The sequence below is a fragment of the Polypterus senegalus genome, chromosome 15, assembly GCF_016835505.1.
Source record: "Polypterus senegalus isolate Bchr_013 chromosome 15, ASM1683550v1, whole genome shotgun sequence".
Taxonomy (NCBI): domain Eukaryota; kingdom Metazoa; phylum Chordata; class Cladistia; order Polypteriformes; family Polypteridae; genus Polypterus; species Polypterus senegalus.
The window spans coordinates 115,913,184-115,927,033 of NC_053168.1; the positions used below are offsets into that span (position 1 = coordinate 115,913,184).

At 38.6% G+C, this 13,850-nt stretch overlaps 3 non-coding genes across 3 annotated transcripts; 2 read left to right on the top strand and 1 right to left on the bottom strand.

Moving 5' to 3' along the window:
* Positions 1-2,386: 2,386 nt before the first annotated feature.
* Positions 2,387-2,459, bottom strand: trnat-ugu. Its single transcript has one exon. It is a non-coding gene; the product is annotated as a tRNA-Thr (tRNA).
* Positions 2,460-10,377: 7,918 nt separating this feature from the next.
* On the top strand, positions 10,378-10,450 carry trnat-ugu. The gene has a single exon. It is a non-coding gene; the product is annotated as a tRNA-Thr (tRNA).
* A 3,327-nt stretch (positions 10,451-13,777) lies between these two features.
* On the top strand, positions 13,778-13,850 carry trnat-ugu. The gene has a single exon. It is a non-coding gene; the product is annotated as a tRNA-Thr (tRNA).

A 13,850-nucleotide genomic window follows, 5' to 3' on the forward strand; every position in this document is an offset into this window, starting at 1 on the left:
TGAGTCCTTACAGTATGTATGCTGTAGCTTCGTGTTCTGAACTCATTTTCAAAAAGTCAAATAGACTCGTAGTAAAGGTATCACTTTTGATTTGGTAACAGAAATGCCTACTGTTGGCTTCTCAACTTCTAGATCAGGGGTGGGCAAAGTCGGTCCTGGAGGGCTGCAGTTGCTGCAGGTTTTTGTTTCAACCCAGTTGCTTAATTAGAAAATAATCCTTGCCAATAATTTAATTTCATGACTTGTTAATGCTTTAAATCTGCCATATCAGGCCATTGTCATATCCTAGATTTTGTTTCCTTTCTAAGGATATCGTCCAAATTATTTGAAGTCTAAAATTGAGGAGCAATTCTCAGCCATTTACTTTTTTCTCTTCACTTTCCTTCTAAGTATTTAATTAAATCAAATAGTGCACATTGAATACACACAGGTGTAAATGGAAACAAGTTAAATGGAGATATGTTAGTTTCTTTTGTCATTTGCATCTTATTGCTAATAAGGAGCAATTAAAAGCCAAGGATACAGACTAAAATAGGCAATAAGGGCTCAAAATCATAATGAGCGCGACCACTAAAATGGAGAAGTGTTACTTGAGCAATAAGTGCTTCTGCTTAAGTAACAGGGTTGGAACAAAAACCTGCGACCCTCCAGGAATGACTTTTCCCACCCTTGTTCTAGATTGATGAGCGAGGGCGAGCTGTCCGTTATATTGCAAACATTTGCCAGTGTAGTTTTTATTGGTCTTACTGATAACCATTTTCTCTTGCTTTACACACTATTTAAGAGCATATTTTCTTCTAGATTAAAATGTTTCTACATCCACGTCCACATTCAAAACATTTTCCGTATAACTATATAAATCCTACTTATAAATGACTTGTTCTCAATCCTACTTTTTGTAAAAATGGATTGATTTGTATGGAATGATTACAATAAAATTAATTTTTAAAAAGACAAATTACTTTACCTAGTATGTGTTATTATTGAAATCAAACCACACGTACATTTAATTAATAATTAAATTTAATATTAAGTGTTGCAATTTACACATTACCCCTTTAACATTACACGCAAAGTAATTACAATGTTGTACTGGAAACAAATGTTTTCCGAGTCCAAAAAAAAATCGTCTTCTGTAACCACACAACTCAGCGAAAAATACGTTTACTCACAATCTTTAGCTTTCTTTCTAACTATACAGCGGAGTGTGCATCACTTGGTACTTGTTGACAACCAAAGGGTCGGTTATTTATGTAAAGTATAAACATATCCCTACAAATATGGGATAGTCATTGTTGCTTCGTTAAACAGAAATTCACCGAGCTCTTTATTTATTAAAGGCATTGAGGTAGCGTAAGCGTTTCCAAGGTAAGTGATCCGCTCGTTCCACCAGGCTGAAGTGAACTGCGATCTCAGAGCGGGCAGAGGTGTTATCACCAGACACCATTGAGTAGCAGTCCTAAACTGGGGCGCACGTGACTTTCACACACAGTCGTGGATTACTCGAATTAAAAAAAAAAAGTAGTCCTCCTTGAGCTTTTGTGCTCGTCTGTCCAGCCTATAAAATCGAAAAACGGGTTGGGGTAAAGAGGGGTGGAATTTGTAATAGGGAGATGCGCTTCGGCTGTCGTCAATTCTACATCTATTGTCCTTTCGCACAACGATCAAGGGCTGAATCTAATGCGATACTCAAAAAGTTATGGAACTCGCCGATATTCTTCCTGTATATTTAAAAAAAGTATCCTGGGCGCAAACGATCGGGAACTAGAACTTCTGGTGCCCCAAACAACCTCACTGAGTAAGCAAGAAGCAACAAATGACCACTACAGAGTCTTCATATGTATGGGCGCTAACCTTTCTGGAGACCAGCACCGAGGATACCGACGACCCCCTCAGCTCTACTTCGAGTATTTATTCTGACGCTTCCTCGAGTGGATATGCGCCTTTAGCTTTACAGTATGTTCTCGCCGTTAAAATCAACCCTTTTCTATTCTTCGAAAATGTAAGTGGTTATGATGGTGGGAGAAGAGATAAAATAACGTTAGTAATACATTTTAGAAGATGGAGGCTGGCGTCCCGTCCTGGGTTTTAGTCTGACTTGCCTCCATTCTTACCCAAGCAAATTTACTAGTTTTTATAACAATAACTACGGACTATGCATTAGCTCTCCCGGTGTCAAATAACTGACAAATGGTTAAAAAAAACCCCAAATCTCTAGTATTTCTCGGTCTCTTCCTCTGCTCCTCACTTTAATTATATGTATAGTACACGTATGTTTGTATTCATTCATACACAGGATGCCTGGTAATTAACAAGCCGTGCCCGACCTCTGATACTTACTTTTGTTCTGATTTTCCTATTGTGCAGGACATCGTAAAACGGATGCAGGCCCTAGCGAGATTTGAACTCGCGACCCCTGGTTTACAAGACCAGTGCTCTAACCCCTGAGCTATGGAGCCGGTACTGGTACTTTTTATGTTTTCGTTCCAAGGTGTGGTTCTGCTTCTTTGTGAGTCATCGTTTTTTCAAGGTGTGGGTTGAGATTTGAAGTGCGCTCCGCATTTTTTTTTTCAGTGCAGTATGAAGCGCCCACGTTGGTTTCATTCTTTAGCCTGACGCTCTTCGAAGCAAAGAGGACAGAAAACTGACTTTTTAAATTTGTGAATAATATGTGCGTATTAGTCGAGGTATAGCTGCGATTCTTGAGAGACGATCTACCAGAAATTATCGCAGGGATGTGGGTTCGAATCCCGCTCTTGGCACATTGCTGAATGGAAGAATATATCTCTACAATAAAAAAAAAAAAAAACTAAACTTTCTCTTCAACGAACGATGCTTTGAATCCTACATTGCAGATGTAGTTGTTTATTGTTCTTTTTTTGATTAAACAAAAACTGTTTAATGAATGATTGATTTGTCAAGGAACACATGGACAGCAAGCATAGTTAAAATCACACTTAAACAAACTGCCTACCTATTCTATTGAATCATAATTATAAGAAATAATAATGCATTTCACTTACTTTATAGCATCTTTAACATGGTCTCAGACGGCTGCACAGATAATCAAGAGGGGTACAATAAAAATGAAAGCACAATAAGAATGAATAAATAATAGTGCACAGCCTTGTGTTTGTATGTATTTATAAAATTTGGGATGTACAGTAATCTAGTTGATGCTATTTAATTAATTTGAAGTAGGTAAAAAATAGTTGGAAATACTGCAAAGGGAAATGTTAATATACTTGGCGCAAAACAACTATGTGTTCTAGTAAACAGCACACACACCACTTAGTTCATTTTATTTTTTATATATATATATATATATATATATATATATATATATATATATATATATATATATATATAATTAGAATCGTCTGAGTATTAAAGGTGTAGGTCTATTTAATAAGCATATTTTATAACATCAATATTAATATAGAGTATAACCATCCATCCATAATCCAACCCGCTATATCCCAACTACAGGGTCACGGAGGTCTGCTGGAGCCAATCCCAGCCAACACAGGGCGCAAGGCAGAAAACAAACCAAGGCAGGGCGCCAGGGCACACACACTAGAGATAATAATTATTATTATTTATTAGCATTGATATGAACGATTTGTACCGTGTATATATAATTTTTACTGCAGTAATTCATTAAGAATTATTGGTCTTTATATACCAGAAAGACTTTCCCAGGGTCTTCTTTAGGAAGTATGTACACATAGTTCATCTATCTTTTCAGATAAAAATGAACTCACCTAAACAATGAATTAAAAAAAAAAAGTTTTTAAATTGGCAAAGATGAAGTCAAGAAAAAAAAAGTTTTCACTTTCTATGATTTGTATTTTAATAATTATACAGCACTTCATATTTTTAAAGCTCATTCTGTAAAATTAAACTATGATTATACAATTCAATGTTTATTATATTTATATATTATATTTCTTTACACGTTTTGTACACTTTTATGTGTAATAAACGTAAATGTAATAAACTGCACGAAGAATGTTTAAAAAATTATTGAAAAAAATGTGTACGTGAATTTAAATATATCTGCACAAACCGACACTCGTAAGTAACATTTTTAGAAAGTTCAAAAATAAACGAAAATCGCAAAGCGTCTGTGTGCCGACTCGAACAAGCATTTGCAGAATACATTAACTGATAAGAGGTTGGCAGGCCCTTTCCGAGTTTTGGAGGTAACACGAGCCGTGATTCGCCAATTGTTGGTAGCCGACCGAGCCGTCATTGGCCAATTCTTGGTAGACAAAATGGGTTGTGAATGGTCAATTCTTGGTAGCCGATACGGGCTGCGATTGGCCCGAGCTTTCATAGTATTGGCAGAAAGCGATCTGATTCGTTCTCGCTATGGAACCTGCTGTGAGATGAATGAGAAGGGTCATGCAGCACTGTAGACATCAGCACCACTTTTTAAAAAGTATTTTTTTTTTCCAAGTATTCTCCCCCAACGTGTGCATCGTTACGTTTTAGAAAATACAATTTAGAAAATATTATACCGTCTGAAATATTTGTGTGTAATTCACAGTACACAAACACTTTCATGACATTTTTCATAATAAACTGATTATTTTGATTCAGGAATGTCCGATTATAGCTGCAGCACACAATATTAGTTAGAAATTAATGTGACGACGGTTATGGTTCCGATTGGCTGAGTAGCCTATAAGACAGGAGGAAATGGCCAACAAATTTGAGGCAGAAGCTGCTGCTGTCACTCCAGTTTCCTCAAGACTGGCACCAGACCCTCCGATCGGCAAAGAGAAGACATCTGATTTAGGAGAGAAGAGGCCAGCACTCCAAAGAAACCCTCCACCGCTATTCGAGCTCAGGTTCCTATTTCACAAGGCACTTCGCATAATCTAGAAATTTCCAGCCCGGTTTCACTCCCAATTCCTTCCTCCTTGGTGTAGCGCGAAAACGTCAAGCGTCTTGGATTTCTCCGATGTACAAGGACTCACCTGCTGCAGTTAACTTTACCAGCCAGAACCATTTTCTCAATTTAAAAAACACAGATAAAATCCTAATGATTAAAATGAAAAACTATAGGCAGTATTACCCACCCAACTCCCTAGTGGCCGCTTTGCACTCGTACAGCCTCGCTTTCTGGTTCACCTTCTTCCTGCCTTCCTCTTTAGCTGTTATTTATCATAAACTAATTTCGCCAGGCAGAAATCAAAAATCTACCCCATCAGATTAAGCAAATAAATACAAATTTCACTTAGAGTAAAAAAAAAAAACATATGCAACACATCAATTAGTTAATTGTGCACAAAAAGGAAAACAAAGTGAACAATTCAAATTATAATTGACAAACGTGAGTAATTCTAAATTCAACACAAATGTCGAAACACATTTAAACCGGTGTCACTCTCACCCTGTGCCCGTTGAGCAAGAAGGTAACGAGAATCCGCTAGAAGAAAAAAAACGCTCGTTTCTCTTTATTTTTTGTCATGTAAAACACAGAGAAGAACACACATCATAGATACCCGAGCAACGAAAAGATGTAATCACACTATCAAACGCATTAAAACCTTTTAATGGTGAATATAATTATGAACAGTGTTGTTATTTGCATTCATGGACACAATAACAAATATAATGAAAATGTTTCCATCACGTCACATTTAAGTGAAAAATTAAAACGAAATATAACTACAATTTAACAAATTGCACAATTTATGCATGTTTATAATATTGCTGTAAATCAATTTATCATTAAAGTATTTAGTCATGGTAATATTTTTAAACATACGGAAAACCTGCGGTGGGTTGGCGCCCTGCCTGGGGTTTACTTTCTGCCTTGCGCTCTGTGTTGGCTGGGATTGGCTCCAGCAGACCCCCGTGACCCTGTGTTAGGATATAGCGGGTTGGATAATGGATGGATGGATAGAAAAACAACAATCCATATTCATTGACTTCAACTGAGCTTCTGTAGTTTTTGTTCTTTCTTTCTTTCTTTCTTTCTGGTAAATTTTCCTATGAATCTTCCAGCAGTTGTCTGCCATCATGCTGACATCCCAGCGTCTCTGGTTCCCCTTTTCCCGTGTCCTTGATATCCTGATGGATTCTTTCACCTGCTCTTACCAAATCCGAGGTTTCAGGGAAACATTCCCAATGCGAATCCAATCAGCGATTTTTTTAGGCTGCTGTTACAACTCAGTTCTTTCAACTTACCAAATACATTTTTCACAATTTGTTTACAATCCGGATCTTTGTTACCTGAAAAACTAGAAATAACTTTAAATGATACCCCCACCTCTCAACAGAGTGTAATTGCAGACCGCAGTACCGAGGTCAGTCATGTAATGTCCCAATATCACGAAACGCCCCCAACGTCAGTCACATTACAGTATGATTAACATTAAGGTCCCATTACACTATGGTTATTGGTTAAGATTAGGGTTGTAGGAGGGTTATCTGAGTCAAAGGGCGTTTTGTGACTGACGTTGTGGACTTTACCTGATCTAAGTCATAGGCACTGCAAGCAGCAGCTAGACCCTTCTCCCACTTCTTGGTCTGGTTGTTGGGAGCATGCGTTGATAGCGCGTTGCCACACCCGCCACACGGCGAACCACTCGGCTTGGTACCCGAGTGCGGCAGGTGTCACCTCGGCTCGTTCATCAACTTCCTCATCCTAATAGCAGTCCCGGCCTCAGACAAACCCGGATACCGTAGGTAGCCTACAAATACAACAAACAGGCGCTTAACACTCAATAAAGGTGCCAGAGTTGCACTTCAGAGCGATGCCACAGAGGAAAACATTTTTGTTTGCTAAAAGACCCATCCACGTGAAGGTTCCCGAAAGAACCTTTATTTATTTACAGGCTCCTTATAGTAAATAATCATGAATAGAATGTAGTAGATTTGTAAAATATCAATGAATCACGATTTTAAAAGGACCCTGACTGCATAACATCAGGTTTTCTTAATCTGTTGGTATCCTGCAAATAGCATACCATACCAATTTCAGTTTTTTTCCACATTTTAGCAAGTTTTTCAAAGCACAAGGAACCTCTCCCAGAATGACATGGTGTCTTGTCAATCAATGGTTCTACGAGGAACCGCACAACCCTGTAAAGAAGCATAAAATGCCAATAAAGGTCCGTAACTTTTAAGACTGAATATCAAGCGGTGCGGTTGCCACCAAGCTTGGTCTGATGAGGTTTTTTGGCACGGGTTTCTTAGCTAGTTGGCCTCTCCTCCCTAACCCCATCATGTCCTATCCGATAGAGAACACGGGAAATGACTGCTGCTATGATATATCACCGTGTTCAGCTCTATCTGTATTATTTTACAATCGAATAAAATAAATGTTGCGCATGGATTTCAATAATAGAAATATATCATTAAAAGATTGACATGTATATGCAGTGTGAAAATTATATAAAAAAATATATTGTCAGCTACAAATGTTTTTTGAAAAAGTTACGTGATAAAAAAAGTTATAATTTCTGAAATAACTGCCCAGAAATATATATAAAACTCACATGAAATATTCTTAACAATTTCAATGACTTTTTTTTTTTATAATTATTACTTTTGTTTTGCCTTTCCAGAGTGAAAACTGAGGGCTGCGTTGGTCATTTATGTTTTCATGGGCCAGCGACCCGAGCTGGGAAGCTCATCAGCGCTGTCGTCTCTGCAGTACGTACGGTTTACGTGTGACAAGAGTGACAGCGTGCCAGATCTGCGCTATTGTGGAATGAGCTCGGGAGACGGATCAGGGGCTGCACAAAACCCTACTGTGTTTACCATTGAGCTTATGAATAGTGAAGCAACAATACACGAAAACTAAAAAATGCGATGAGTGCATATGAGGTGTCGACTTTGCGTTCCGTGTAGCGCTGGTGGGCGGCGGTCTGGTTGGAATCGATCTGATTTGAAAAACTACTGAATGGTCATTGAGCGCCCTTAAAAAGAATTGGCTTTGTAATTGCCGTTATGGTTCTCCTATTGCTTAACAAAGAATCGTTTTATTCAGGGACGTTTTCTTTGCAAATATGAAATTGGCTCTTTGGGCTTGGAAAAGCTCTCTGACATGGACAAAGCAGACCTCTCTAAAGTGTAGTAGGCTGTCTAACAGATCAATAAAACTCCAACTTACCCTGCTACTGCCTTGTAGCAACAGTCCTTTAAAAAGGAGGAACCCTGGTATTTCATAAATCTGTTACCATTAAGGGGCCTGTTACAGATCTAAACAAATAAAGGCTCTTTCTGGAGTCTTTTGAGAACCAAAATGATCTTCAAATGGCATCGCTCTGAAGAACAACTTTGACCTTTCACTCATAAAGTGTGGCTCTAGCGGATAACACATTCCGGTCTTATCCTATTGTTCAATGCACAGTTGTGGTGTTGGCTTTCTTCGATTCATTTTCCTGTTGTATTTTGATTTTCATGTGCTTATCTATTGCAGGGGTCCGCAATCCCAGTCCTGGAAGGCTGCAGTGGCTGCAAGTTTTTGTTCTAACCCAGATGCTTAATTAGAAAGCAATTCTTGTCAATAATTTATTTTCGTGGCATCTTAATGCTTTCATTTCGCTATGTCAGGTCATTCTCATATCCTTGATTTTCTTCCCCTTTCTAAGGATATCATCCAAATGATCTGAAGGCTAAAATGGCTGAGTAATTCTCAGTCCTTCACTTTTTTTCTCTTCACATTCCTGGAAAGTATTTAATTAAATGCATTAGTGTGTGATAAATACACACTGGTGTAAATGGTAACAAGCTAAATGGAGAAATGGGGGTCACTTTGTCATTTGCATGTTATTGCTAATTAGCCAATAAAAACTGAGAATACAGCTGTTTAAGACTGAAATAAGCAATAAGTGTTCAAAATCTTAAATCACTTTGAGATCTTTACATAGACGACGTCTTTGCATCCTATGAACAATTACATTCCAAATTTAACTTTCCAGCTACACATTTCTTTCACTATCTTCAAATAAATTAGGAACTTTGTTAAACAGAACCTGACCGATTTTCCTCAACTTGCACCCTCGTCCTTGCTGGAAAACATATTGCTCAATTTCAAGGACTTAGACTCCATCTCTGCAATAAATAAAATTATTTTACAGCCCCTCCCTTTCAAAGATCCAAGAGGACACTGGGAAAAAGATCTCTTAATTAATTTATCAGAAAAGGAGAGGAAGGTAGCAATGCAGAGACTTCACTCGAGCTCCATATGCACAAAGCATACAATTATTCAACTCAAAATTATATATCGAGCTCATCTGTCTCACCTAAAACTCTCCAAAATGTTTCCAGGGCAAAATCCAACCTGCGAACACTGCAGTCAAGTCCCAGCCTCACAGGTCACATGTTTTGGGCCTGCACCAAATTAACATTATTCTGGACCAAAATTTTTAAGTGCCTTTCAGACAGCCTTGGTGTCACAATCCCTCCTAACCCATTAACAGCTGTGTGTGGTGGGCTCACTGAGGGGTCTTAAAGTGGAGAAGGACAAGCAAACTGTCATTGCCTTCACTACACTTTTGGCACGCAGACTTATTTTGCTAAACTGGAGGAATCCTAACTCTCCTCTTTTAAGTCAGTGGGAACCAATGTGTTATACTATTTGAAATTGGAAAAAATCAAATATTCACTTAGAGGATCTGTACTGAATTGTTTCAAAACCTGGCAGGATCAAATCAGTAATATTTTAGAATAAGCTCTTAAAGCACCGAGGAAGCAATCATCTCCTCATTTCCTTTTCTTCTCCATTCATCTCTATTGGTCTATTAAACTCATCAATTTATGTATGTTTACAAGCCTTAAGTTTTACCCCGTTGCCCACGCTCTCTCTCAGGGGTGGGGGTCGACTTGTTTTTCAATCTCAATCCTATTTTTTGTACAAAATTGATTGATTTGTATGGAATGATTACAATAAAATTATTTTAAAAAAATCAGTTTGACTTGATCAGCTTGCAGACCACTTGACCCAAACATGGGGACCACTGGTGGCACCAGGACCACACTTTGAGAACCACTGCATATCCACTGTCTTTTTTGTTATTTTTCTCCACAAAATGCAAGATGCCTGTTTTTTTGTTTTGTTTTTTTTTTTATGTGTATGTTGTATTAAAAAACGCAATTCTTTAAATCAGTCACACATTATGCCAACTTTGTTCAAATGTGTATGACCAGTTTGAGTGACATTATGAGTTAGCTTATTAAGATGGGCGCTATATAAGTATAATTTGAATACCTCCACAGGTGTCCTTGTCACACACATTTGATACTACAGAGGTAACTCATTTGAATGACAATTACAGCCAACGCCCTTACTGTGGAGTGACTCACCGAAGACAGGAAAGCAGGAAGGCGGTGGCAGGACAAGTGGCTGGTGTGAATGGCTCCATAGCTCAGGGGTTAGAGCACTGGTCTTGTAAACCAGGGGTCGCGAGTTCAAATCTCGCTGGGGCCTTTCAACCTTTTAAAACATAAGGGTGACCTGTCTGAAAAATCTTTACATACCTGCTGGCTGACTTGGCAATGAAAGTGTGTTGTGATTATTCAAACAATCTTGAGAAGCCGCAAATGTTCAGCCCCTTTGGAGATGTCAGCAGAAGTTTCGGCAACTGAACAAACTTGCTGTTTATTCTACCCATTTTCTGAATGGGCTCATCCCATACAAGACACTCCTGTTACGTCTCATCTCACTACTCTTTAAAAATGAATCTGCCAGAGATGTTCCTCAGAGCGATCTCATAGGGGAACCATTGTTGGTTCCCAAAAGACACATCCACATAAAGCAGGGGTGCATGACTCCAGTCCTGGTGGGCCGCAATGGCTGCAGGTTTTCATTCTAACCATCTTCTTAATTAGTGATCCGTTTTTGCTGCTGATTAACTTGTTCTACCTCAGTTTTAATTGATGGGACTCTGGACCCTTAGGTGTTTCTTGTTCCTTAATGAGCAGCCAAACAATAATGACAGCCACCACGTGACCAGCTAACCTGAAAATAAAGCAAGGTGAAGGTCTCGGTTATGTTGGTCTGCTCAGGTCACCAAACCATTTGATGGTGTTCTTAGAAAAACAGAAAATCAACAGTCTGTTGTGGCAGAATGAGAGCAGCAACAAGTCATGATATTCAATAGCGGCTTTAATTAACAGCAGGAAACGACATCTCATTAAGAATCTGGTTGGAGTGAATTTGGTTGGCGTTTGACGTTACAATTTAGCTGGTCACCTGTTGGCTCGTTTCACATCTCATTTCTGTTTGTGCTGCAATTTAATGAAGAAACAAATTAATTCAGAGGACTGAATCCTTAAAAACAGGGCTATTAAAATGAAGGGAAAAGGAGTTAATTAGCAGTGAAAACTGATCGCTGATTAGGAGAAGAGTTAGAATGAAAACCTGCAGCCACTGTGGCCCTCCAGGACTGTGACTGAGGACCCCTGATCTATTGTTTGGTGTATAATATTTGCTATTAGTTTATATCCTGTTTAATGTGGGTGATCCGTCTGTGCTTATAGTATTCATTTAAATATCTGTGAAGTGCTTTGTGCATGAGAAAGGCTCTAAATAAATTAAATGTATTATTATTGTTAGTAGTGGTTGTAATAGTATTGTTACTAAAGTTTAATCAACACAGACATTAAGGTGCAACAAAAATGACAGCTAAGCTAATTCCTCATTAAATGCTTTTATATTCCTGGTCACCAGAACAAAATATTTGTCCAAAAACACTTTAAGTTCCACTGGTTTAGATAACTTGAAATGTTTCAAGTCAGAGGACCACTTTGATAAAATCAAACCCAGCAGACGACCACTTGAGTCTGACAGTCACCTGTTAACATAATTTTGTGTTTCATTCCTCACATTTATATTTGAAAGTCATTTATGTGAAAACGAAACGACTAAGATTCAAATATATTGTTGCTGAATATGTGCCCAGATTTCAGCCAGCAATCCTTAATGACCCCCTGTCAGCGCTAATACAGGAGCCATGGTGTTAGGACTGCCATGACCAGACGTGGACCCTCCAGGGTGACCACCAAGCGACTTTAGAAGAAAGGACTCCTCAGTGGTCAAGGTCACCTGGACTGGAGAGATTCTGAGGGTGAAGAATTGGTGTTGCATGTCAGAGAGAGTGAGAGGGGCTGCAAGATGTGGAGTTGGAGCAGTGGGGTCTGTTGCCTGCACTTTTAGAGCCCCTTCTCAGTTTTAGTAGCACTGGCCTCGATTGTTACAAATAAATACTTAAGTAAGGACATAACAGACTCTGAGTCTCTGAGCGATTTAAAAATCACTTTGAGATCTTTATATAGACAACGTCTTTGCATCCTATGAACAATTACATTCTAAATTTAACTTTCCAGCTACACATTTCTTTCACTATCTTTAAATAAATTAGGAACTTTGTTAAACAGAACCTGACTGATTTTCCTCATCTTGCACCCTCGTCCTTGCTGGAAAACATATTGCTCAATTTCAAGGACTTAGACACCATCTCTGCAATAAATAAAATTATTTTACAGTCCCTCCCTTTCAAGAGGACAATGGGAAAAAGATCTCTTAATCAATATATCAGAAAAAGGAGAGGAAAATTGCAATGCAGAGAATTCACTCGAGCTCCATATGCACAAAGCATACAAATGTTCAACTGAAAATTCTATATCGAGCACATCTGTCTCACCTAAAACTCTCCAAAATGTTTCCAGGGCAAAATCCAACCTGCGAACGCTGCAGTCAAGTCCCAGCCTCACAGGTCACATGTTTTGGGCCTGCACCAAATTAACATCATTCTGGACCAACATTTTTAAATGCCCTTCAGACAGCCTTGGTGTCCCAATCCCTCCTAACCCATTAACAGCTGTGTGTGGTGGGCTCACTGAGGGGGCTTAAAGTGGAGAAGGACAAACAAACTGTCATTGCCTTCACTACACTTTTGGCACGCAGACTTATTTTGCTAAACTGGAAGAATCCTAACTCTCCTCTTTTAAGTCAGTGGGAAACAGATGTGTTATACTATTTGAAATTGGAAAAAATCAAATATTCACTTAGAGGATCTGTACTGAATTGTTTCAAAACCTGGCAGGATCAAATCAGTAATATTTTAGAATAAGCTCTTAAAGCACCGAGGAAGCAATTATCTCCTCATTTCCTTTTCTTCTCCATTCATCTCTATTGGTCTATTAAACTCATCAATTTATGTATGTTTACAAGCCTTAAGTTTTACCCCGTTGCCCACGCTCTCTCTCAGGGGTGGGGGTCGACTTGTTTTTCAATCTCAATCCTATTTTTTGTACAAAATTGATTGATTTGTATGGAATGATTACAATAAAATTATTTTTAAAAAAATCACTTTGACTTGATCAGCTTGCAGACCACTTGACCCAAACATGGGGACCACCGGTGGCACCTGGACCACACTTTGAGAACCACTGCATATCCACTGTCTTTTTGTTATTTTTCTTCACAAAATGCAAGATGCCTGTTTTTTTTTTGTTTTTTTTTTGTTATGTGTATGTTGTATTAAAAAACGCAATTCTTTAAATCAGTCACACATTATGCCAACTTTGTTCAAATGTGTATGACCAGTTTGAGTGACATTATGAGTTAGCTTATTAAGATGGGCGCTATATAAGTATAATTTGAATATCTCCACAGGTGTCCTTGTCACACACATTTGATACTACAGAGGTAACTCATTTGAATGACAATTACAGCCAACGCCCTTACTGTGGAGTGACTCACCGAAGACAGGAAAGCAGGAAGGCGGTGGCAGGACAAGTGGCTGGTGTGAATGGCTCCATAGCTCAGGGGTTAGAGCACTGGTCTTGTAAACCAGGGGTCGCGAGTTCAAATCTCGCTGGGGCCT